Source organism: Trachypithecus francoisi, unplaced genomic scaffold, assembly GCF_009764315.1.
Source record: "Trachypithecus francoisi isolate TF-2019V2 unplaced genomic scaffold, Tfra_2.0 Lachesis_group10, whole genome shotgun sequence".
Taxonomy (NCBI): Eukaryota; Metazoa; Chordata; class Mammalia; order Primates; family Cercopithecidae; genus Trachypithecus; species Trachypithecus francoisi.
Window position 1 is genome coordinate 72,421,132 of NW_022681455.1, and position 24,782 is coordinate 72,445,913.

Genomic DNA, 24,782 nt, shown 5'->3' on the forward strand with positions numbered 1-24,782 from the left:
ATTTAGAACAAAAAAATTTAATTCTTTTTTTTTTTTTTTGAGACAGGGTCTTGTTCTGTTGCCCAGGCTGGAGTTCAGTGGCACAATCACGGCTCACTGAAGCCTCAACCTCCAAGGCTCAATTGATCTCCCTACCTCAGCCTCCTGAGTAGTTGGGACTACAAGTGAGCACCACCATGCTCAGCTGTTTTTTTTTTTTTTTTTTTTTTTTTTTGAGACACAAGGTTTCACCATATTGTCAGGTTGGTCTGGAACTCCTGGCCTCAAGCAATCTGCCCACCTCGGCCTCCCAAAGTACTGTGATAACAAGAGTGGGCTACCACACAGAACCAAAAAGACAGAGGTTCAAAGAAGTCAATAATTTGCCTAAGGAACACAACTAATTGGTTCTTGATTGCACATTAGAATCCCAGTCTCCTGATTCTCAGACCAGAGATCTCTCCATTATGCTAAATCACTAGTAAATATATTGTAGTAATCTCACATAGGAATTAATTCATAGGCTAATTAATTTTTAAAACATGAAATGAGCAATTTTTGGCAAAATTAATATTTTAAGAAGCATTTGAATGCTGTTGGGCACACTTGAAGGAATGCTGGCATACATATCAATAGCAGCTTTTGACTGTAAAATCAATGCCCTAAAAAATGGTAATTGACATTTCACTGATATTTGACTGTGTATTCAAATACATCACTTGTCAATTAGCAATAGGAATGTGTTTACTGAACTTAAAATAGCTGATGCAATGTATTTTTCTCTTACTCCTTTATCATGTAATGCAATATTTTACCTTAATTTTCAGATAAGTACATATATATATAGCATTATTTATATAATGCCTTCTTTCCATATGCAGATCCTGAAGTTAACCAGGAACTGGTTGGTATGTTTGATAATCTTGTTGAGGGAACATGTTGGAAAACCTTAATTTTGTTATAAGGTGATTACTTCCTTCCAACTTTCACTCAAAGTGGGGAGCATTCTGGTTAAGCATGCTACATATCATGGTCCCATTACTTGTAGCCCCTTAGGATTTTTTTTTTTTTTCCAGGATATGCTAACCCTGAGCTTTATCTGGCAGCACAATATTGATTGTGACGTTGGAAAATCTTTGCCTTACTAGCTTGTATAATGTTTCCAATGTATCTACTTTTTCCAAATAAATGACCAAGAACCACTGGCCAAGATTTATATTAATAGCTGGAAAGTTTCAGGGAAAGAACTTTCTGGATTGCGATAGAATCAATAAAATGGTTCAAGGTCTCCCTAGCTTCTTTCAAACTCCTACTGCATATTTGTAGTTACCAAGCTGCCAAAAATTATTGTTTCAGACAATGATATGCATTGACCTCTACTGAGTTTTTGTGGTCAGGAACCTTCTCTGAGCTGTCATAATCGTGCTTCATCATCTCCAAGCAAGTGGTCAGATGAAAGCATGGTGAAGATGACTAAATAGAGGAGGCAGGTGGATGAGATCAGTTAACCAGCATCGCCAGATTTCTCAGCGCTGAACTCATTTCATGTTCAACAGTGGCCAGTCTTATTAAATAATATTATGGGAATATCCCTAGAGTCTTCTTTCACATTTCTTCACGACCTTCAAGGCCAGTAAGCATGTAGTCTGAAGCCTTTTTCTTACAGCCACTCTTCACATGCTTAATCCCGAGAGCTAGCTTATAGCAAGACACCACGGAGCTGCAACAATACTGGCACATCAGTTCCAGCTGAGTCTTACCAGCTGTTTCGGAGATAGTGTCACATTCATCAGGGATGTTGGCCTGAAATGTTCTTTTTCTGTTGTGTCTCTGCCAGGTTTTGTTATCAGAGTGCTGGTGGCCTCATAAAATGAGTTAGGAAGCAGTCCCTCTTTTTCTATTGATTGGAATGGTTTCAGAAGGTACCAGCTCCTCTTTGTACCTCTGGTGGAATTCAGTTGTGAATCCATCTGGTCCTGGGCTTCTTTTTGTTGGTAAGCTATTAATTACTGCCTACATTTCAGAACTTGCTATTGGTCTATTCAGGGATTTGAATTCTTCCTGGTTTAGTCTTAGGAGGGTGTATGTGTCCAGGAATTTACTCATTTCTTCTAGATTTTCTACTTTATTTGCGTAGAGGCTTTTATAGTATTCTCTGATGGTAGTTTGTATTTCCGTGGGATCAGTGGTGATCTCGCCCTTAATCATTTTTTATTGTGACTACTTGATTCTTCTCTCTTTTCTTCTTTATTAGTCTGGCTAGTGGTCTATCTATTTTGCTATCATTTTTTCTAATCTTATATCTCCTATCCCCATCTCCTGAGACTCTTCCACTGTGCTCTCTGAAACTCACATTCAACCACAAGTAAACTCTCCTCAGTTCACAAACTCTTCTGAGAATGTTCCCTTCACCTCCTTGCTCTAAGGTAGTTATTCTCAAATTTGGCTGCACTTTAGAATCATCCAAAGCTTAAAACAAACAAACAAACAAACAAAATATAGGTCTATGGCTCCTACCTCCAGAGGTGGTTATTTAATTAGTCTGGGATACGGTCTGTGCATCTGTGGTCAAGTTTGAGAACTACTTCTCTAAAGGAACACTGGCTCTCTCCTGAGGACATTACTTGTCCAACAACTCAGAAGCAGATAGTTTCTATCCCACTCTCCTTGTACCAATGGGCCTGGATGTGGGGCAGATTTTCCTCCTTGATCATCATCACTGCTTCCAAATAATTCTCTCTCCCTGCTTCCTAAAATATACTAGCTTTTACTCTCATGTCATCAGACAATATTAATTATATCCTTTCTGTTAATAGCTGTACTAGTCCATTCTTGCATTTCTATTAATGTAAAGAAATACCTGAGACTGGGTAATTTATAAGAAAAGAGGTTTAATTGGCTCATGGTTTCATAGGCTGTACAGGAAGCATGGTGGCATCTGCTTCTGGGGAGGCCTCAGGAGGCTTCAATCATGGCAGAAGGCAAAGAGGGAGCAGGCATGTCACATGACAAAAGCAGGAGCAAGACAGCAAGGCAAAAGGTACCCCACACTTTTTTTTTTTTTTTTGACACAGAGTTTTGCTCTTTTTGCCCAGGCTGGAGTGCAATGGCGCGATCTTGGCTCACCGCAACCTCTGCCTCCCGTGTTCAAGCGATTCTCCTGCCTCAGCCTCCCAAGTAGCTGGGATTACAGGCATGTGCCACCACCCCAGCTAATTTTGTATTTTTAGTAGAGACGGGGTTTCTCCATGTTGGTCAGGCTGGTCTTGAACTCTCGACCTCAGGTGATCCACCTGCCTCGGCCTCCCAAAGTGCTGGGATTACAAGCGTGAGCCACTGCGCCCAGCCCCACACTTTAAATGACCAGATCTTACAAGAACTCACTATCATGAGGACAGTACCAAGGGGAGTGGTGCTAAACCATTCATAAGAAATCACCTTTCACCAGACCCTATGTCCAACACTGGGGATTACATTTCAACCTAAGATTTGGGCAGGCACTCACATCCAAACTATATCTATATCATGGGCCATTCAATACCCCCAGGTCATTCATTTTCCTTCCTTCTTTGAAGATTTTTGTCTCTGGATTGCTGTTATTCTAGTACTACTTTTGCCAGTTTTTTGGTGATTTCCATATTCTCTTAGATGATATTTCTGATGTTCTGACTTCCCAGTTCCCTGAACTTCTCTGCTCTCATAATTCTGTCCTTCATACTACCTCAGCCCTCACTTGTGTGGTCATACCCTAGTTTTTGCCATTATTATAAAAAATTACAACTATCTGTAATTTCAACTCTCCAGCGTCATCTTCTATATTTCCAGCTTATTCCCTCTAGAGCTCAAAATCCAACAGTGCTTTGATGGCAGCACATTATAATTCATTGATTTTTGTCATTTTCTGATTGGCCTTCACCCTTCTCCTTCCATGCACTCATTTTCCTTCTCATTCAGCTTAAATTTCAATTGCATACACCCTTAATGTCATGCCCATTCTCTCACGTGATTGTACTCTCTTGGTCAAATTACAGCCTTGGTTAAATCTCTGTCCCCAGAGAAAAACTCATGCCAACTGATCTCATTTCAAATTCATGGCCACTAACTTTAACTGGGCTGTTAATTCTGTCAAGAAATCACACTATATTCCTTTGGTCCACTCTCATACACTATTTCATAACTTCTCTAGCCTTATCAAATCACACATCTACCCTATTGCTCCCTGACTCACCAAGAAAATTGAAACAATTTGGGAAGAATTTCCACAATCTCCTATCACTTTCATACACCTACTGCATCTTTGCTGGTATATGTGACCTTCTCCCCTATTACTAGAAGTAAACTGATAGTGCTTCTAATTAACACAAACTTCTTACCTCATTTACTAAATCCCATCCTTTTTGACTAGCTAGGACATTGCTCCAGCCTTTTACCTTTTGTTAATGTTTCCCTCCATTTTAGCTCATTCTCGTTAGCATAGAAAATAGTTATTTCTTCCATCAGAACAAGATCCTCCCTTGACTCTACTTCCCCTGGAGATCCCACTTCATTTCTTTCCTTTCCTATACAAATAAAACTCACTGAAAGAATTGCCTATACATACTGTCTCCAATATTCTCTCCTCCCAAGTGAGTGGGATTTCTCTGAGCCCATTCCAACCAGGCTTCTGCTTCTAGTACTCCACTGAAACTCTTTTATGAAGGCAAATCATGATCTGTCTATTGCTGAATTCAATGATCAACTCTCACTCCTCATTTTTCTTGATACATCAGCAGCATCTGACACTTTGAATCTTTCTTTCTGCCTTGAAAAATTTTCCACTTTTACTCCAAGATTTCCTACTTGCTGATTTTCCTCTTTCCTCTCAAACTGTTCATTCTCATTCTTTATTGCTGAGTCCTCCTCATCCTCCCAGTCTCTCAGTGCTGGAATTTCCCAGGGCTTAGTCCTTGGACCTCTTACCTTTTCTATCTAAATTTGCTTTCTTCATGATTTTACTAGATTTCAAGGGCTTTAAATAGAATCTATATACATGTGACTTCCAAATTGATCACTCCACCCTAGACCTCTTCCCTAAACTCTAGACTCATATTCAAATGCCAGAGTTTCAGATTCAAATCTGAAACTTCCTGTGCAAAACTATATTTCTGGTTTCCACTTGTCTAAGCATCTGAAACTTCCTGTGCAAAACTATATTTCTGGTTTCCACTTGTCTGCTCTCCACCTGTAGTCTTCTCCATCTCAGTAAATGACAACCCATTTCCCATTTGGTCAGGCAAACAACCTTGGAGTCAGGCTTAGCAAATCTCTTTCTCACATATCCCACATTCAACCTGCCATCAAATACAATGAGCTCTTCCACACAATTTATACAAAATCTTAGCACTTTTGCCCCACCAGTACTGTTATTGGCTGATATGGTTTTGCTCTGTGTCCCCACCCAAATCTCATCTTGCAGCTCCCAAAATTCCCATGTGTTGTGGGAGGGACCCAGTGAGAGATGGTTGAATCATGGGGGCAAATCTTTCCCATGCTGTTCTCAGGATAGTGAATGGGTCTCACGAGAGCTGATGGTTTTAAAAACACGAGATTCTCTCCACAAGCTCTCTCTTTGCCTGCTGCCATCCATGTAAGATGTGACTTGCTCCTCCTTGCCTTCTGCCATGATCGTGAGGCCTCTCCAGCCATGTGGAACTGTAAGTCCCATTAAATCTCTTTCTTTTGTAAATTGCCCAGTCTCAGGTATGTCTTTATCAGCAGCATGAAAACAGACTAATACACTGCCCTAATCCAAGTCACCATTATCTCTTGTCTGGATTACACAAAGCTACCTAGTTTGGTCCCTCTTTCTTTCTAGAGGTTCACATTGACTCAGAAACAGGGAAGTAAATAAAGAACTGCTGATGAAGGAAAGGATCCCTCCACTTTCTCTGTTTAACCCAATCACTGTCAACATAATAAAACTAAAACTGTTTTTAAGTACATAGAGATGGAATTTTTTTAAAAGACATAATGACATTTTTAAATGTTAATAAAGTTATTCACATACATTTATTAAGTACCTAATATATGAAGATTCGTGTTACCATAATGAAACAATAGCCAAAAGTAAACAAATATAATTTTCCTAAAATTGGCTCTTATTTTTAAAATTCCTTTAAAGATCTTTTAAGTAAAAAAACAAGTTTTTAAAAAGTAAAAAAGAATATTTGGGAAAATTCAGAAAAGCATAATGAGAAAGGACTGGCCTTTCCATACATAAAAACATATTATGCTACAACAATAATTAAAACTATGGTACTAGAGCATGGAATACTAGAGCATGGAATAGGTAGATAAATCTTTGGAGTAAACTAGAAAACCCAGAAGTAGATTTAAATATTATAGGATAAAGTGACATTTCAAATTATAGGGTAAAATAGCTTGTTCAATTAATGGTTGTTTACTCATTATCTCTCAGTTATAAAACCATTTATATCATTTATATCTATTCTATTCTGTGATACTAAATCTGAGATTCTGCAAATTACATTTCCCAGGTTCCTGTACTAGCTGCTTTCTGTTGGATTCTGCTAATTGGAGTGAGTAGAGGAATGTTAAAAGGTGGGATGGGGAGAAAGATTTCCTTTCTACTTTATCCTATTTCTGACAGTGTTGCTCCAGTAGTAGCAGTTACCTGCGGCTCTTGGTTCTTCAGGCCTCCCACAACTAGTCTCATCAAGCTCCCTCAGAGGTACTAGCAGAGGCTGGGCAGTAAGCCCTCCGCAGATGGATTCCTCCTCTGTAGTCCTATGCACTAGTCATCTTATGTCTTCCCTTTGTTTCCTCAGCCCTAGAGGTGATAGCTGCTTCTTGCAGTTACCATCTCTGGTTACTTCAGCATTCTCCTTTTACTCTTTTAGGCTTCTAACATCTGTGTGACCAAATCCCTTTAACTCCTTTCTGTTTGAAATATCTAGTGCACTTTCTGTTTTCCTAACTAGACCCTGACTGCTATTAACAGCCACCCACAAAAAAGTAAAGTAGTTCACTTTAAGATGAATTTCAGATGGGTTAAATATTTAAATAAGAAAACTTGGGGGAAAAAGGTATTAGAAGAAAATTCGAAAGAAATTTTGCATAATCTAAGAGTGGGAAGGCCTCTCTAATTTTAATCCACATCAGAAGCCATAAAACAAAAGATTGATGTCTGGGTAATAATAGTAATAACAAATTCTGCATAACAAAAAGTGCCAAAAGTTAAGTCAAAATAAAAATAATGAGATAGAAAAAAATATTTGATTGACAGCTTATATCAAAGAGAACTAATTTCTGTGTTATATAAAAAGTGATCATTAATCAATAAAAGATTAATAAGTCAATGGAAAAACAGGCAAAGATAAGAACAGACTAGTCACAGAAAAGGAAATACAAATATCTCTAACAACATTTGAAAAGATGTTCAGCCTCACTCATAAGATAAATGTAAATTAAAACTACTGGAAAATACCCATTTCACCTATCAGATTGGCAAAGGAATTACAGCACTAAATTGGTAAAATAACTGATAATGTACTGTGTTGACAGGAATGTAAGAAACCAGGCCTATGAAGGGCAACTTTGCAAAGTCTATCACAAATTTATATACCATTTGACTCAGCAATTTCAATTCTGGGAATTTAATGAAGAGAAATACTCTTACATGTGTGGTAATATATATGCATAATGCATTAATGGAGCATTGATTGTGATAGCAAAAAACTAGGTACAACTTAAATGTCCTGCAACAGGAAACTGCACTATGTACCCAAATATCATATACTCTAAAGTCATTGAAATGAGTGTAAAATCTCTATGTGTACTAATAGGGAAAAATTTGCAAGCCATATTTGATATCAGAAAAAGGCTGATTTCAGAACTATATATATATATATAAAATATGCTCTCATTTGTATAAAAAACAAAAATATAGTATATATACTTCCATATATTATACCCTTCTGGAATTTTTAAACCATATGTGTGAATTAACCAGTCAAAATTTAAACTAAAATAGTTTTAACATACTTTTTTTTTCTTTTTTTTGAGACGGAGTCTTGCTCTGTCACCCAGGTGGGAGTGCAGCGGCATGATCTTGGCTCATGGCAACCTCCACCTCCTGGGTTCAAGCCATTCTCCTGCCTCAGCCTCCTGAGTAAATGGGATTACAGGCACCCGCCACATTGCCCGGCTAATTTTGTATTTTTAGTAGACACAGGGTTTCACCACATGGCCAGGCTGGTCTCAAACTCCTGATGTCAAGTGATCCACCCTCCTCGACCTCCCAAAGTGCTGGGATTACAGGTGTGAGCCACCGTGCCAGGCCAAACATTTTTAAATATATAAACTTTTCCCTTAGAATTCTATTTTGATGTTTTGCCTAATTTTTGAACACAAGTTTACTACTGAATTAGAGCATGGTTCCATCCATACACTTGTCTTGTTTTATAATTACAACATGATTCCTGAGCATGTGATTACAATAAGACTCTACCTTGGAAAAGACATTGTAGTGACACTTTATCAAAAAATAAAAGTTTCTGAACACCTGGACAGAACAGAAGTTCTCTCCCCTGAGTCCTTGATGAAATATGCAAGCTAGTTATTTTACGACAAATAATGGAATAAGCTTTGAAGTACTAGCTTAACAGTAGGTTTTTGTATGGAGAATTCCTTTCTCTAATGACCTTGCCTTGGATATGGAAACAACATAAAAAAATAAAGTAGGACAAAAATCAATGAAGAAAATAAATGCACTATACACATCAGCCAACCTGGAACACATACAATCTTAGTGCCTTTTCTTTAAAATCATTTGCATAGCACATAATGAAAAAGAATACTCTCCAATAAGAAGAGGCTCCCAACATTATTTAAGACAGGAAACATTCAGGGGACTGCAGACAGGTCAGCATGACAGGACCATAAATTGAGGAGACGCAGTGAAAGATAAGGCTGAAGTGGTGAGCAGTGGTGAGCAGGGGTCAGTCCATAAAAGCCCAAGCAGAAGATAGACTTGATCAATTTTGTATTTTAAAAAGCTAACTCTTGCTGTGATCTGGGGAATTAGCCAAAGGGGGACAAGACTGCAGGAAGGGCATACCAGTTAAGAGTCAGTTGCAATAAACCATGTGAGCGGTGGTGAGGATGCCTGAAGTAAAGCAATGGCAGTGGAGATCATGTCTCTCCAGCTATGTGAGGTCAGGGACACTGTGGCTTCCTCTTCTACATTCTCTCCATTGCCTGGCATTCCATAATTGCCTGTCAATTATACCCTTGTTAGTTGAATCCACTACCACATGGTGGTAGATAATAAATAAGAGTGGCCAGGCTGTTGATCCCCTCTCTGCTGTAGGTAGGCAACAATATGATATCTGTAAAGATAATTGCAATGAGCCAATGACACTCAAGAGGGAATGGGATCTTAACAACCACCTGTGTCCTCTCTCACAGGCTACAAAGGGAAGCCTACGTCTCTTGCCTCAGCCTCCCAAGTAGCTGGGACTACAGGCGCCAGCCACCTCGCCCGGCTAGCTTTTTTTGTATTTTTTAGTAGAGACAGGGTTTCACCGTGTTAGCCAGGATGGTCTCGAACTCCTGACCTCGTGATCCGCCCGTCTCGGCCTCCCAAAGTGCTGGGATTACAGGCTTGAGCCACCGCGCCCGGCCGCCTACGTCTCTTAAACAATTAGTTCTGAACAGAGAAAGCGCAGTGTTCAAAGCTTCCCATGCTCAACTCTTCAGTGACCCTCTAAGTGTCTCGCAGTCAGGGTTTGTAAGATTCTTTTCAAAGGTCTTTGCTCAGATATTTTGTAGTCAGCATACCGGGCACTTCAGGCTGACACGTTATGCCAAACCATCTATAAATAAGTCATGTTAGATATTGCAAAGATTACAAATAGGGCTCACACTCCGTATGCAACATTGATCTTATCAGCACTCACATGCTTATCCTTTCTAAACTCAAAGCCAGGAATTTACATTCCATTAAAGAAAAAAGAGGCATGCATATTTTGATTACTTCAGAACACAACTCATCTTACACATTGTTTTCAGGTTTAAAAAGTTTGCTAAATGAATATATATGTGTGTGTGTATATATACACACAGAGATTTTTTAACATAACATACACACACAAGACATATATATATATATATATATATAAAATTCCAAGTTGGCAGGAATTATAACATCCCATCTCAGGGCAGAGCCATTTAAAGCTCAAAAACAGTAATGTTAAGATCCCTTTCCTTCCACTCTTCAAGGATCACTCACTTTTATTGGTGCAAATATGTGTTTTGAGTCTGTGAGACGGTTTCCTTCATCTGCTGAGGAACCTGCAAAATCTTGGTTTATAGCTGACTTGCCTCATAAATGAGCTGATCCTCACAGAACCATGGACTTGCAAATGTACTTTCATTATTTCTATTTTTTGAAGGGCAAAGGGATGGCCCAGAGGCTGCTAAAATTTGTGCACATTGTTTCATGTTTATTTTCAGGCTGTTGATGAGGAAATGTTTAACATCAGAGTAAGTATTCTAGAGATTAATGGCTGCTGTTTGGAAGGGTCCATAGAGGTCCTTTCCTGCCAATACAAATATATACATTTTTGAAGCACAAGACTACATCCACAGATAGGATTACATGTTAACTGAAAAGAGTCAAGGTACAGTGTTCTTATTTCATCAAAGTGATGTCCTCTTTTGATTATGCACTCTCACAGTGAAAGAATTCCAACAATTTTCATCAGTTCCCTGCTTTCTCTCTTAAATACAGAGTTTGGAAAAAATATTTCTCTGTTGACAGCCATGTGATATGAGTCATTTTGATCCCTTCATTGTTTTGAAGCCATCTGTGACAGGTTGACGTAGCACTTATGAGGTCGTTTTAAATCCCAGTTGGGCCAGTTAGTTTTGCAAAGAAACATATTCCACTACCTTGTCTGCATTTGTAACCTCACCTGCAAACCTAAAGATACTGCAGGTCACATGAGCTTCAGAATAAACCCTCCATCACCACTACACTAGGAGAGGTCTCCTGAGGATCAGTGAGGCCGAAAGGGGGGAAGATCAAGAGGAAGGAAGAACCTAAGAAGGGGCCGTTCTGTATCTATAAGTATTAGCCCAGTGACTTTCAAGAGTGTCCCTGAAACTGTTCAGAAGAGAGAAGAGAATAAAGAAGAGGTTAAAGGTTGCACTAGGCACTTTGAACAATGTCAAGGTGCGAAAAGTTGTAAGTGATGTGGTACAGTGACATGTCACTAATTTCGGTCAATTAAAATTTAAATTCACTATGGTCTAGACATGCTGGTCTACATTTTACTCTTAAAAACATTTAATAACTATCTTTTAAAAAGTTTTACATGAATAGTGTAAGCCAGCAAAATGCACCTAACTTAAAGTGAAATTTATACCTTTTTTTTTAACCACTCAGACTGCATCCTCCCCTTCTTTTCTCTCCCAAAGGAAGACAAGATGGGCCATCAATGAACAACGGCGGTTGCAATGAAGCAAAGATTTCACAGCTGAGGCAAGAGCACTGCACTTCCTCCTCATGCTTTCTGGTACACTCCACGCTCAGAGAAACTTCTCTAGTAACAAACTATGAAAATGGCTCCTCAAAGTATAGAATTTTACTTTATTTTTCAATGTTTTTCAATCACCAGTTTGACAATGGCATTGGCCTGTGTTACCATTGAATTTATTACAATTGATTTCTATTGTTCAGGTTGTTAAACTCCTACTGAGAAGCATGAAAAAGAGCAAGATGCACTTGAGGAAATAAAGCAGACCTTTGAAGGGAAACCAAACATCAATTCAAGTTATGACTTAGAGACCAAAAAGATATTCCAAGTTTTTGTGAATTTTAAAATATGCTGTTTTGTATGGAAAAAATAAATCCTGTTGGCAAACAATTGGTGTTTCCTCTTCTTATCTGTGGAATCAGATTCTCTTTTCCAGTGAGTTTACTCCTCAACTTGGACTGCTAAGACAATAGCAGCACATTATTTTACTGCCATACAATAGGGCATTAATATACATTTGTTGGTTTATTGTGATTTAAAATCATTAGCTTTCAGTCTTTAGAACAAAATGGAATTATTTAAAAACAAAATGTGAAAACAATGTGATGCCACAGATTTTGGAGATTCATGCTGAAACAAAAGGGCACTGGGTTTGGGGTCAGAAGAGCATGGTACACTTTATAAGGAGGTGCTCTTAATGGAGTTACTTAAACCCTCTGGGCTTCTGTTTGGACCTCATCTAACCTTTTAGGGTTATTGTGATTATTAAATAAAATAATGAAAATCCTAGCATATATTAGGCAGTGCAAGAAAGTCACATGGGCAACATAGACATTATTTTTCTTTTGTCATTTCATGCTATTTGTTTTCCTCTTTGTATTATGAAAAAGTTTTAAACATACATCAAAGTAACCTGAAGAGTATAATGCACCATCTATCTCTTCATATGCTTTTTTTGAAACAGAGGAGTTGGAGCCTTTTAAAGGCAATTCCAGGCACACTATCATTTCACCCAGCAATCGGGACATTAAGATGACAGTGTCCTCAGAGCAGGAACCCATCTGGTTCCTGGCTGAGAAACATCTCTGCCATTAATACTGGCCTAACACATCTGTGGAAAAAACAGGTAAAGTGATGCAGGTGTTAGGCACTGTGACAGGTAGAAAACAAATCCAGAGTGTTCATTGTGACCTGTTTCCTGTTTCCTTGGAACAGCCTCACTCTTGGTCGCTATGCTGAAGGTTCCGCCAAAGCCAACTCTTTGCATTTAACATGCAATACTTTAGAAAAAAATTGAACTGGAAATATACGCTTTATTTAAAAAAAACACACACAGTTTATGTTTACCAATTGCAACTACAAAGTAATTTTCAAAAAGCACCTATCAAAGTGCTTTATAGACACCGTCTATTCTTAAGAAGTTGTTAATTTAAAATAGTTCTTTAAAAGACAAACATGGACAAGTACAAGTCTTGTTAAAAATAGTCAATGTAGAAAAAGATGGAGATGAATTTACCTCTGTGAGGCTACAGGTACCTAAATAGAATGGAGGGAGGAAAGAAGAGCATGTATATAGTCAGGAGAAGGTTAGAAAAAGGGGACCCAAATATTTCATGTCCATATTCCCTAGAGGGTGGAGACCTTTCTGAAAATAATTCCATGCCTAAAGAACCACAGGAGCTTTGATCAATCTAGTTCCTTTAATTTGCAAAGTTTCCAGGACCCCAACAGTCTAGTGCTAAAGGCCATGGGAGATTCAGGGATGGGGGAGGGAAGGGTAGGAGATATGTTAGTATGGGAAGGCAGTAGGATCAAGTGAACAGAAGTAGCTTTGACACAAAGAGACACTTTACTTTTAGTGAAGGGGGAAGTAAAGAAAGGTGAGGCAATGAACAGAGTATTTTTGCTGTGGAAGGAAGTTGAGACGATCTTAATCTTATAGGTAAAATACTTCTACATCAAAGCATCTGTGGAAGACAAAGAGAGCAAGGGTAGGACTGGAAATTATGAAAGAAGTTTGTATTTAACATCTATAAAGTGTTTAAGTGTCCTCTTTCAAAAAAAAAATCTGAACAAAACAAAAAACCTTTCCCCATCCCTACTATTCCCTTAGATATAGCCCTACCATCTATCCACAAACTTGTCAAAAGTGAAGTTTGCCCAAGCACTTCTGGACACCAGTAGTCTGGTATCAACCCTCACTGTTTCTTGGAAAACACACCTTCTAATTGCGGCTCAATAAACAGCCTGTTGTCAGTTTTCATTCTCCAGCTTTGTGGCAGCATTGAGAACTATGTCTTCCTGAAATTCTCTCCCTCTCTTGCATCCATGACACATCTTCATTCAGATGGCCTTCCTTTCTCTTTAACCATGCCTTTTTTTTTTTTTTTTTCCTTTGGCCAGTTCTTTTCTCTCTTACCACCCTTAACCATAGATAATTTCTAAGGGAATCTCCTTGGTGTTAATTTTTCCTTTTACTCTCTTATCCCTTTGCTTCAACCATGGTCTCTTCAGATTAGTACCTTGTTTGTTTTTCTGTATCCATGCTGATCAATACAGTAGCCACTAGCCACATGTAGTGACTTAAATTTAACTAACATTAAATAAAATTTACAATTTAGTTCCTCAGCCTTATTAGTTACATTTCAAGAGTTTGCAAACCACATGTGGCTAATGGCTACCCTATAGGACAAGGCATATATAAAACATTTCTTTCTTCAAATAAAGTTCCATTGTACAGCACAGGTCTAGACCTTATCCCTCCTGAGCTTCAAATCTGGCAGTGTTCTACATGACATCTCTACTGGAAGTCCTTCTGGAATCACAAATTCATCATGCCGAAGTCCTACTCCGCTTAACATACATTTCTCATACCAGTTATCTGTACAAACTAATTTTACTTGAAAATGCTCCATGTAAAAAGAGAACATCCCCAAATAATTGGGAAATATTTGTACAGGTAAGTTGTAATATTTATATATAATTTAGTTTACTAAATAAAGACCATTTTCACTGAGGAAAATGCAGGCTGCAGCCATTTAGGGGGAAATCTCCATCTTTCACATATTACCCTTATGTGGTATCTTCCCATGACCAGATTCCTGTAAAATAATAAAAGGATTTATGAGAGATTTTCTTTATTAATATGTCTTTTTTTATGTTTCTCAATAAAACTAAAGTTCTCCCCTACAACACCAATGAGGACATTATTCTCACTGCAGGAAAGCCAACTTTCTGATTCTATTAGGAGCCCTAAAAGTATTCTGCCTGAAACAATGAAACTCAGACAACAAAGCTCTTTGCCAAAATACGAACAATATTACTGGACACATGAGATTCTGAAGCATCATATTCAACAAATAATCAGATCTGGTCCTGATTTTAATCAGAAAGCAACCTGTCTCTCTGTTGCCTCCTAAACGTAGCAAAGACATGCCATTCTCAGCACGCTTACCATTTTGATGGTGTGAGGTTTCACTGGGCAGCCTCACTCAGGGTGACCTCAGCCTGAGATTCTAAAGATGGAGCATATTAAGTGCAGGTGAGTCATCAATTTAAAAAGGCATAGAGAGTAACTAAAAGCCTTATGCTTCAGAAGCACAGGGACTCTACTGGAGGCCTTCCCATGTGACAAATGGAACTCATTTAGAAAAAGAAAAGCCATTTTTAAAGAAAAAAGTGATAAATGGTACCCCTGAAGGATAAGCCTGTTGTTCTTGGTTGCACAAGTAATTCCATCTGAACTGATTATCACCATTCCCAATGGAGTTATGACATCTCTTGTTAAAGATGACAGAAAAGTAGAATCATAGTATTGTAGTAGGAATATCATTGTATATATTTATGACCATTACTGTTAATTCAATAATAACATTATGTATTATGATACTTATACTTTTCCTATATAATTCAGAGTGTTTTGCAGATGTTAAAAATATTAATCTTATGACTGTCTCATAGGGTGTATAAATATTAGAACATTTCATGATTAATCACCAGTTTCTAATAGACTAACAATGATATGCCTAACCCTTTTCTAGATAAAATGAGGCACGTGAAAGATGCAGAAGACACAGCTTCTCCCAGGAAGTTTTTTTGGGCAACAAGGTGTAAGTACATAAAATACTTAGGAAATGTGGGGGTATGAAGTGCTATGGTTCACTTCATGAAGGATCAATGTAGGATTTCATGGCAGGAGAAAGATAAGCATCGGGGAGCAAGTCATTAGGAAATGCTTCACTGAGGAGGTAAGCCTTCAGTGGCCCCTAAAGAAATATTGAATAGGGCCAAGTGTAATTGTTCATGCCTATAATCCTAGCACTTTGGGAGGCTGAGATGGGAGGATTATTTGAACTTAGGAGTTCAAGACCAGCCTGGGCAACATAGTGAGACCCCATCTCTACAAAAATTCAAAAAAATTAGCCAAGTGTGGTGGTGCACGCCTACAGTCCCAGCTATATAGAGGCAAGAGGATCCCTTGAGTCCAGGAGATTGAGGCTGCAGTGAGCTGTGATCATGTCACTGTGCTCCAGCCTGGGCAACAAAGCAAGACCCTGTCTCACACACACAAAAACAAACAAACAAACAAAAAAATACAAAAAAAAAAAGAAAGAAAGAAAAAGAAAAAGAAGTATTGACTGGTACAGGAGAAAACTATGGGATAGGACAAAAATAAACACATATCCTGAATTTCCTTGAGAGCCCCAATTTATGTCTTGCAAGTATTTTAAGATTGTATGTGTGAGTATGGGGAAAAAATGTAGAGACTGCCTGATTAGATAGGAATGGTCATGTTAAGTAGCTCTAAAGATGAGGTTTCATAGCTAAGAGGGAGATTTTTCAGACCAGTCTAAGCAATTTAGACTTCTATCTGATAAGGTGTAGGGACCTCTTGTAAATTCCTAAGCAACAGAATAAAATGATCAGAGAAACACTTCCGAAAAAGTAGTCTGGCAGCAGTTATCCAGTTATCTACTGACCTTCTGGTCCCCAACGCTCATATTTGTTAGATGACACAGACTTGCACTCCACTCCAAATCCTGCCATAATCCTAGGAGGTTTCAATATTTAATGGAAGATTTAGCCAATGTCCTAACTTCACCATTTCTTGACCTCATTCATTCCAATTGCTTTCACTTCCACTCCCGGGACCACACCCAAGACTCTGCATTAGTTAAAGCTGTGCCACATAGCATGCACCTATAGTCCTAGGCACTTGAGAGGCTGAGGTGGGGGGGATCACTTGAGTCCAGGAGTTGGAGGCTGCAGTAAGCTGACTGTGCCACTGCCACTGCCCATGGCCTGAGCAACATAGCAAGATTGTCCCCAAAAACAAAACAAAACAAAACAACACTGCCATACCAGAAACCTTAAATGCAAATAGCCCAAATTCCAGTTTTTCCAGCCCTCTCTTGCCTGTCCTGCCATTGGCCTGCTCACTTCTCCCAAGACCTCTTCCTGCTGGGCACCGTCTCACCAACACATTCTACTTTCTTATAACACTGTCCTTTCACTGCACTGACTTGGACAACTACAACCCTAGATCCAGTGCTATAAAATATGTCTCCCCCTTTACACGCAGGCTTCTAAACAGACTGCTGCCACTGTAAATGCATGGTCTCTCCCTGCTGAATCCTAAACTTCACCCATTAGTGCTTGTATTTGTACATAATCACCTTTCTTCAGCATTCCCTTCTGTAACGATTCAGCATGTACACAATCATGCTCAGGACCGCCACTAACTTTCAGCAGACCATAACTTTGTTCCTTGATGAAAAAGCTGAGGCTTTAGGGGGATCTACCTCAACTGCCCACCCCTCGGTCGCAAATGTTAGCCCCACTCATCTTTCCTCCTTCCATCACAGAGGAAGGGTCTCCTTCCTTTTCAAGACCAAAACTAAGTTCAACCCAAAATCATACTTTTGATTCACCTCCTCCTATATCCTCCAAGATGCTGTCATCTAAAATTTTTTCTCTTTTCTACATCTTTGACTCTGCTTTTTTCTTGTCCTGCAATCTCTTAACCTGTAAACACAGCAAAGTATCTTTCATCACCAAAACCCTCAGTTGACCTGAGTTTCCCTCTAGCTACTGTCTTCTTTCTGCGCCTTGTTCATTCAAACTTCTCCAAATAACATCTATATTGGCTAAGCTTAGTAATGACAACAACCCCAGAAGTTAGGAAATATCCCCGTTAGAACACATGGGGAGTAAACTGAGGCCCAGAGTCAACACTAATAAAGTCAACTACCAAAGCTTTTCAGTTCCATCATGTTTCCCCATAGGACTTGGCATTCAAGTCACACTGTTTTGGCCTTTTACTTTTTAATAATCCCATGCTTCACTTAAAGCTTCAAAGTAGAGAAAAGCAACATGTAATTTCAAATCAGGAAGCCAACAAATGTAGGCCTAAAGACCTATTCTGTGCCACACAATTAATTTACACTAAGCTAAAGAAGGGGGAAAACTGGCTTCTCTGGCTATGTAAAACCACAACAACAACAACAAGAAGCAAACAAACAAAAAAACCAGAAAACCTATTACCAAAAGAGAAAAAGAAAAAAGAAGAAAAAAAAACATAAAAAAGTTTTTCTAAATTATTTACTTAACTTCCCTTCACCTTGTTATAAATAAAGTTTTGGTGCTGCAAAAGAAATAGCATTTGAATATAAAATTTTCTTTTTAATTCTCAGCAAGGCAAGTTACTTCTATAGAAGGGTGCACCCTTACAGATGGAGTAATGGTAGCAGACACTTGGACAAGGGAGGGGAAGGGGTTCTTCTCCCTGACACACGTGGCCCCTGCTGCTAACCCCTATTGGCTAGGGTTAGACAGCACAGGCTAAACTAATTCTGATTGGCTAATTTGAAGAGACTGACGGGGGTGAGTGGTTTGGAGGTTATGACAGAGCGGACAATCAGAACGAGTCAGGGTGGAGTAGGTAATTGGAATGAGTCAGGGTGGAGCAGGTAATCGAAAAAGGTTGCTTTACAAGGAAGTTAAGTTTAAAAGTAGAAGTCAAAGAACTGAACATACTGACATACTGATTCTGTGAAAAGAAATTTAGAACTCATATCTAACAACTTCTCAACCCACTGAAAATGGGCTTAACCTCACTAAAACTGCTCTGACAAATGTTCCCAATGAACTTCAAATTAACAAACCCAAAGAATGTCCTTCAGTCCTGTCTGATGGGGCCTTTCTGCTGATTTGAGTAACTGAACCTTTCTTCTTGATACTCTTTCATCTTTACTCCCCCGACTTCTGCATCGCTCTACTCCCCTGGAATCCTCACACTTTCTGACTATTTTGGCGGGAAAGGAGGACCTCCTATTTGTAGTCTCTAAATGGAGGTGTCGTTTTACCTCCACAAAATACTACTACTACACTAAAGCCAGACTATTCACTGATGAACATGATGAACGTGGTCCAAGACTTTTTTACTCACTCTGTTTGATTCTGCCCATGTTGGCCCCTATGCTCATCTCCGTCTGCCCAAAACCCACAAATTCTTCAAAGTCCAAATTTTTAGTGAAGTTCCTATATTTTCATAATCTTTCCCTCCTTTGTACTCCTGTAATTTATATTGTAATTACTCAATACAATACTCATTCCTGTATATTCTTATCTATTCATCTATCCTACCAAGTCATGAGCTCTTTCTTCATGATTGTTGTAATATCTAGTGACTAAAACCATACTTGGCACATAGTAGGAACCCATCAAATACAAGTATTATGATTATTCGTCTTTTCATTCCTCAAAGCTCTCGAATAGCAATGTTTCTTTTTTTTTTTTTTTGAGATGGAGTCTTGCTCCGTCACGCAGGCTGGAGTACAGTGGCACAACCTCAGCTCACTGCAACCTCCGCCTCCCGGTTCAAGCGATTCTCCTGCCTCAGCCTCCTGAGTAGCTGGGATTACGGGTGCACACCACCACACCCAGCTAATTTTTGTATTTTTAGTAGAGACAGGGTTTCACCATGTTGGTCACGCTGGTCTTGAACTCCTGACCTCGTGATCCGCCCTCTTTAACCTCCCAAAGTGTTGGGATTACAGGCGTGAGCCACCGCACTTGGTCTCAGCAATGTTTCTTAAATATTGTAAGATCAACCTATTTTGAATTAATTATTTATTAATTAAAGCCCAAAGAATGAATGAACTCTCTTGGTAAGAAAGAAGCACAGATAGGAGGCTCACTTATATTAGGTGATGAAGAGGAAAAGAGAAACTAATGAACAATATTTTAAAAAATGGCTGGGAACCCCAAAAGAATGTGTTTATGAGTTAAGAAGATATGGAATAGAAGAAGCTTCTAACAATCCACAGAAATTATCTACTTTCTAAATTATTTTTGAAGTATTCAACACCTCTTCTGCCACTCACTCAGAATGAAGAGAGATTTCTCAATGTGTCAATGACTTTGTCTCTGACTTAGCCTGGAAAATAGCAATGCCGAATGGAATGGTGGTGCAGTATCCAGCTGCGTAATCTAGTTTACTCTGCGCCTCCTTATACACAGGCAGAAGGGAGCTAACTATAACAACAAAAGGAAAAATGATGAAAGCAAATTTAGGTCTTTTTCTCTAAAATGTACCCAAGTACAAATATCAAGGGAATTTATTATATAAAATGGCTATTTTTTCATAAAGAAAAAAGAATTAATTTGTCCCTTTTTCTTGAATCATTCTACACGAATATCCTTTTGCCAGATCTTCTATGTAATGGCTTTTTGATATGAGTACCATTTCTGTCAAACTTTTGTTATTTTTAGTACAGCCAAGTTTACTCACTTTTTTAAAGTGCTATTTTGGGACTAATACAAGGGGAAATTAATCATGGTGCCCAAATGACGGGCCAGGGGTACTATTTTATTACTTTCAGTTTAAACTGGGAAATATGTAACTGGTTTTTCACCCAGAGAATAAGAATGTTCCAATTTATTAGAAAGTAATTGGTATTGGAAGCAGTCACTGACAGAAGTATAATAATGGAAACCATCCCAGCTACTTCATGCAGGCAATGCAGGCCAGTCATTGTGCTGAGATGACAGGCCTGCATCTGCAGAGGTGTGGCTTGAAAAGTCTGAAAAATGTCCCTCTTCAAGACAAGGGTCACATTACCGGTTCTAGACAAGACTCCCTAAAATGCAAAATCTCCAGTAGATGTAACTCCATTTCTAATATATACCCATTAAAGGTGCACTTCAGGAGTTCATGGGGTACCTAGATTGGCAAACAAAACAGCAAATGTGCACATTTTGCAAAGAGCCAAGGTCTACAATAAAGGTCATGCTGTTTATAATATTGGCTCAACAATTTTCTATAGATCACTTAACAGGTACTAAAAGTGGCAGGGCACTGGTGTACCAGAAAACACACAGAATTGTCTACAGTGTCCAAAATGTTGGATATAGAGTTGGAGAGAATGAGAGAGATCAAAAAGCAGTCTGTAAAGGAGAAAACTGGCATGACAAGCCTGAAGGAACCTCCAACTCCTCCATTTCTCAAGTCACTTTTAAGGTATACCTCCTATGGGCAGACTTGATCTTAGTCCTATCTCTCCAAAATATAAGCTGTTTTCTTTGTGTGTCACCCTATTTCTTTCTACCTGGAGATGTGATCCCCCAAAGCCTGCACTGTTACACAACTCCAGAAGACACCATCCTTAGAGTAGTGAATATGAAGCTCCCCCAGAATTATGCAGTGGCCAGCTCACATAGCCCTGTGGCTCCCCTGCCTGCTGCCATTTTACTCATCATCTAGGTTGTACCAAACTTTGAGGCTCAGATCCCATTTTTGTCTCCCTGGTGTTAAAAAAAAAAAAAACCTTACATTTCTCTTACCTGAAAAGTTTCATCCTTTCACAAAATAGCTTCAGCCTCTGAGTTTACAATGTAAGTCTACTTTAAAGAAACTCTGGAGGCCAAGAATAAATGGAAGGTCCTGGAGCCCAACTTCCCTTGAACCTCCATAGAATGTAAGTGATATAATGGGAAGGACATTCAATAGAAGGATAGGAAATTTAGATCTAGAACTCTATATTGCTGTGCAACCTTGAGCAAGTCACAAAACTAGCATGTGAGTTTCACATTTGTAATATAAAGGAGGTGAGGTAGATAAGATACCTTAAAGGCGTCTTAGAGTTCTAATATTTTATGGAAGCTTGAAACCTCCTTTGCAAAGATTATGACAGTGAGAGGACTCTTGCATGGCTGACTCTATCTTGCTTCTAGCCTCACAAGCAGGGTGACCTCACTCATTCCTGGGTATAGGCCAAGCTAACCATGGGAAGAATTTAGTTTATAGTTTAACTTGGAAGCAAGGATGATAATAATCCTTCCTAAAAACTAACCCCTTCCTTGCTCAGGGACCTATAACTAATGAAAAACCATGAAATTAGGATTATAGGAGGGGCCTGAATTCTGCTAGAATGTAGGCATAGTTTCTATAATGCCTTACTGCTCAGGAGTCATGTGGCCAGAGATCACAAGATTTGTGACTTCTCCAATTGCTCCTATAGATAACACCACTATTGTGGAACTTAAGATTGGTGTTTTGAGATATTTTTCAGATTTTTGCATTCTGGCAACTGACTGACCCCACTTGGACCCATGACTCCTGACTCAACCGGTCCTGTGGCCTCCACCCAGAAGTGGACTCAGCTCACAAGACCTGTTTTCCACACCCCTACAATTCCATCCCCAACCAAGCAGCAGCGCCTATTCCCTATCCCCTTGCTCACCAAATTATCCATAAGACTTTAGCCCCTGAGTTCTCAGGGAGACTGACTGAGTAATAACTCCAGTCCTTCCACTTGGCCAGCCTTGTGTTAAACCATTTTCTACTGCAATACCACACTATCAGTGAGTTGATTTTGTCTGTGTAGCAGGCAGGAAGTACCCATCAGGCAATCATAACCTCAGAATACCACCTCCAGAGTAAGGGCATCTGAATCATATATAGTCACCCCATAAAGAGAGAGCAATAGGTGGTCTTTGGAGATCTGGGAGACTACTCACTAAATGCTCCATACATATCAAGCCAGATGACCCATAGGTCTAAGCTGAGAATAACTTATTTCATAAGGCATAGTTCTGCTTCTCCTCCCAGCACCAGCCATTCAGAAAGATTTTTTTTTTTTTTCTTATCTCTAGTCTGGCAAACCTTGCACATACCTTCCACATTTTTTTTTTTTGAGAATTTTTTTTTTATTATTATACTTTAAGTTCTAGGATATATGTGCATAACATGCAAGTTTGTTACATAGGTATATAAGCACCATGGTGGCTTCCTGCAGTCATCAACCCATCATCTACATTAGGTATTTCTCCTAATGCTATCCCTTCCCTTGCGCCCCAACCTCTGACAGGCCCGGGTGTGTGATGTTCCCCTCACTGTGCTCATATGTTTTCGTTGTTCAACTCTCACTTATGAGTGAGAACATGTGGTGTCTGGTTTTCTGTTTCTGTGTTAGTTTGCTGAGAATGATGGTTTCCAGCTTCATCCATGTCCCTGCAAAGGATGTGAACTCATTCTTTTATATGGCTGCATTGGTATTCCATAGTGTATATGTGCCACATTTTCTTTATCCAGTCTAGCATTGATGGCATTTGGGTTGGTTCTAAGTTTGCTATTTTTGTTGGTTCCATTTTTTTGCTATTGTGAATAGTGCTGCAATAAACATATGTGTGCATGTGTCTTTATAGTAGAACGATTTATAATCATTTGGGTATATACCCAGTAATGGGATTGCTGGGTCAAATGGTACTTCTGACTCTAGATCCTTGAGGAATCACCATATTGTTTTCCACAATGGTTGAACTAATTTACACTCCCACCAATAGTGTAAGAGTGTTCCTATTTCTCCATATCCTCTCCAGCATCTTTTGTTTCCTGATATTTTAATCATTGCCATTCTAACTGGTGTGAGATGGTATCTCATTATGGTTTTGATTTGCATTTGTCAAATGACCAGTGATGATGAGCTATTTATCATATGTCTGTTGGCCACATAAATGTCTTCTTTTGAAAAGTGTCTGTTCATATCTTTTGCCCACTTTTTAATGGGGTTGTTGGCTTTTTTCTTGTAAACTTGTTCCTTGTAGATTCTGGATAATAGCCCTTTGTCAGATGGATAGATTGCAAAAATTTTCTCCCATTCTATAGGTTGCCAGTTCATGCTGATGATAGTTTCTTTTGCTGTGAAGAAGCTCTTTAGCTTAATTAGATCCCATTTGTCAGTTTTGGCTTTTGTTGCCATTGCTTTTGGTGTTTTAGTCACGAAGTCTTTGCCCATGCCTATGTCCTGAATGGTATTGCCTAGGTTTTCTTCTAGGGTTTTTATGGTTTTAGGTCTTATGTTTAAATCTTTAATCTATCTTGAGTTAATATTTGTAAAAGGTGTAAGGAAGGGGTCCAGTTTCAGTTTTCTGCATATAGTTAGCCCGTTTTCCCAACACCATTTATTAAATAGAGAATCCTTTCCCCATTGCTTGTTTTTGTCAGGTTTGTCAAAGATCAGGTGGTTGTAGATGTGTGGTGCTATTTCTGAGGCATCTGTTCTGTTCCATTGTCTATATGTCTTTTTTGGTACCAGTACCATGATGTTTTGGTTCCTGTAGGCTTGTAGTATAGTTTGAAGTCAGGTAGCGTGATGCCTCCAGCTTTGTTCTTTTTGCTTAGGATTGTCTTGGCTATACGGGCTCTTTTTTGGTTCCATATGGAATTTAAAATAGTTTTTTCTAATTCTGTGAAGAAAGTCAGTGGTAGTTTGATGGGAACAGCATTGAATCTATAAATTACCTTGGGCAGTATGGCCATTTTCATGATATTGATTCTTCCTATCCATGAGCATGGAATGTTTTTCCATTTGTTTGTGTCCTCTCTTAATTCCTTGAGCAGTGGTCTGTAGTTCTCCTTGAAGAGGTCCTTCACATTTCTTGTAAGATATATTCCTAGGTATTTTATTATCTTTGTAGCAATTGTGAATGGGAGTTTGCTTGTGATTTGACACTCTATTATTGGTGTATTGAAATGCTTGTGATTTTTGCACATTGATTTTGTATCCTGAGACTTTGCTGAAGTTGTTTATCAGTTTAAGGAGTTTTGGGCTGAGATGATGGGGTTTTCTAAATATATTATCTTGTTATCTCCAAACAGAGATAATTTGACTTCCTCTCTTCCTATTTGAATACCTTTATTTCTTTCTCTTGCCTGATTGCCCTGGCCAGAACTTTTAATATTATGTTGAATAGGACTGGTGA

At 38.8% G+C, this 24,782-nt stretch overlaps 1 protein-coding gene and 1 non-coding gene across 4 annotated transcripts in view; both read right to left on the reverse strand.

Annotated features, from left to right (window-relative positions):
- The window catches only part of FILIP1 (filamin A interacting protein 1), a 232,981-nt gene that overhangs the window by 95,401 nt on the left and 112,798 nt on the right, over window positions 1-24,782 (reverse strand). The gene's annotated exons all lie outside the window — the stretch shown is intronic.
- Window positions 11,420-11,627, reverse strand: LOC117088954. The gene has a single exon (XR_004439448.1). It is a non-coding gene; the product is annotated as a small nucleolar RNA U3 (small nucleolar RNA).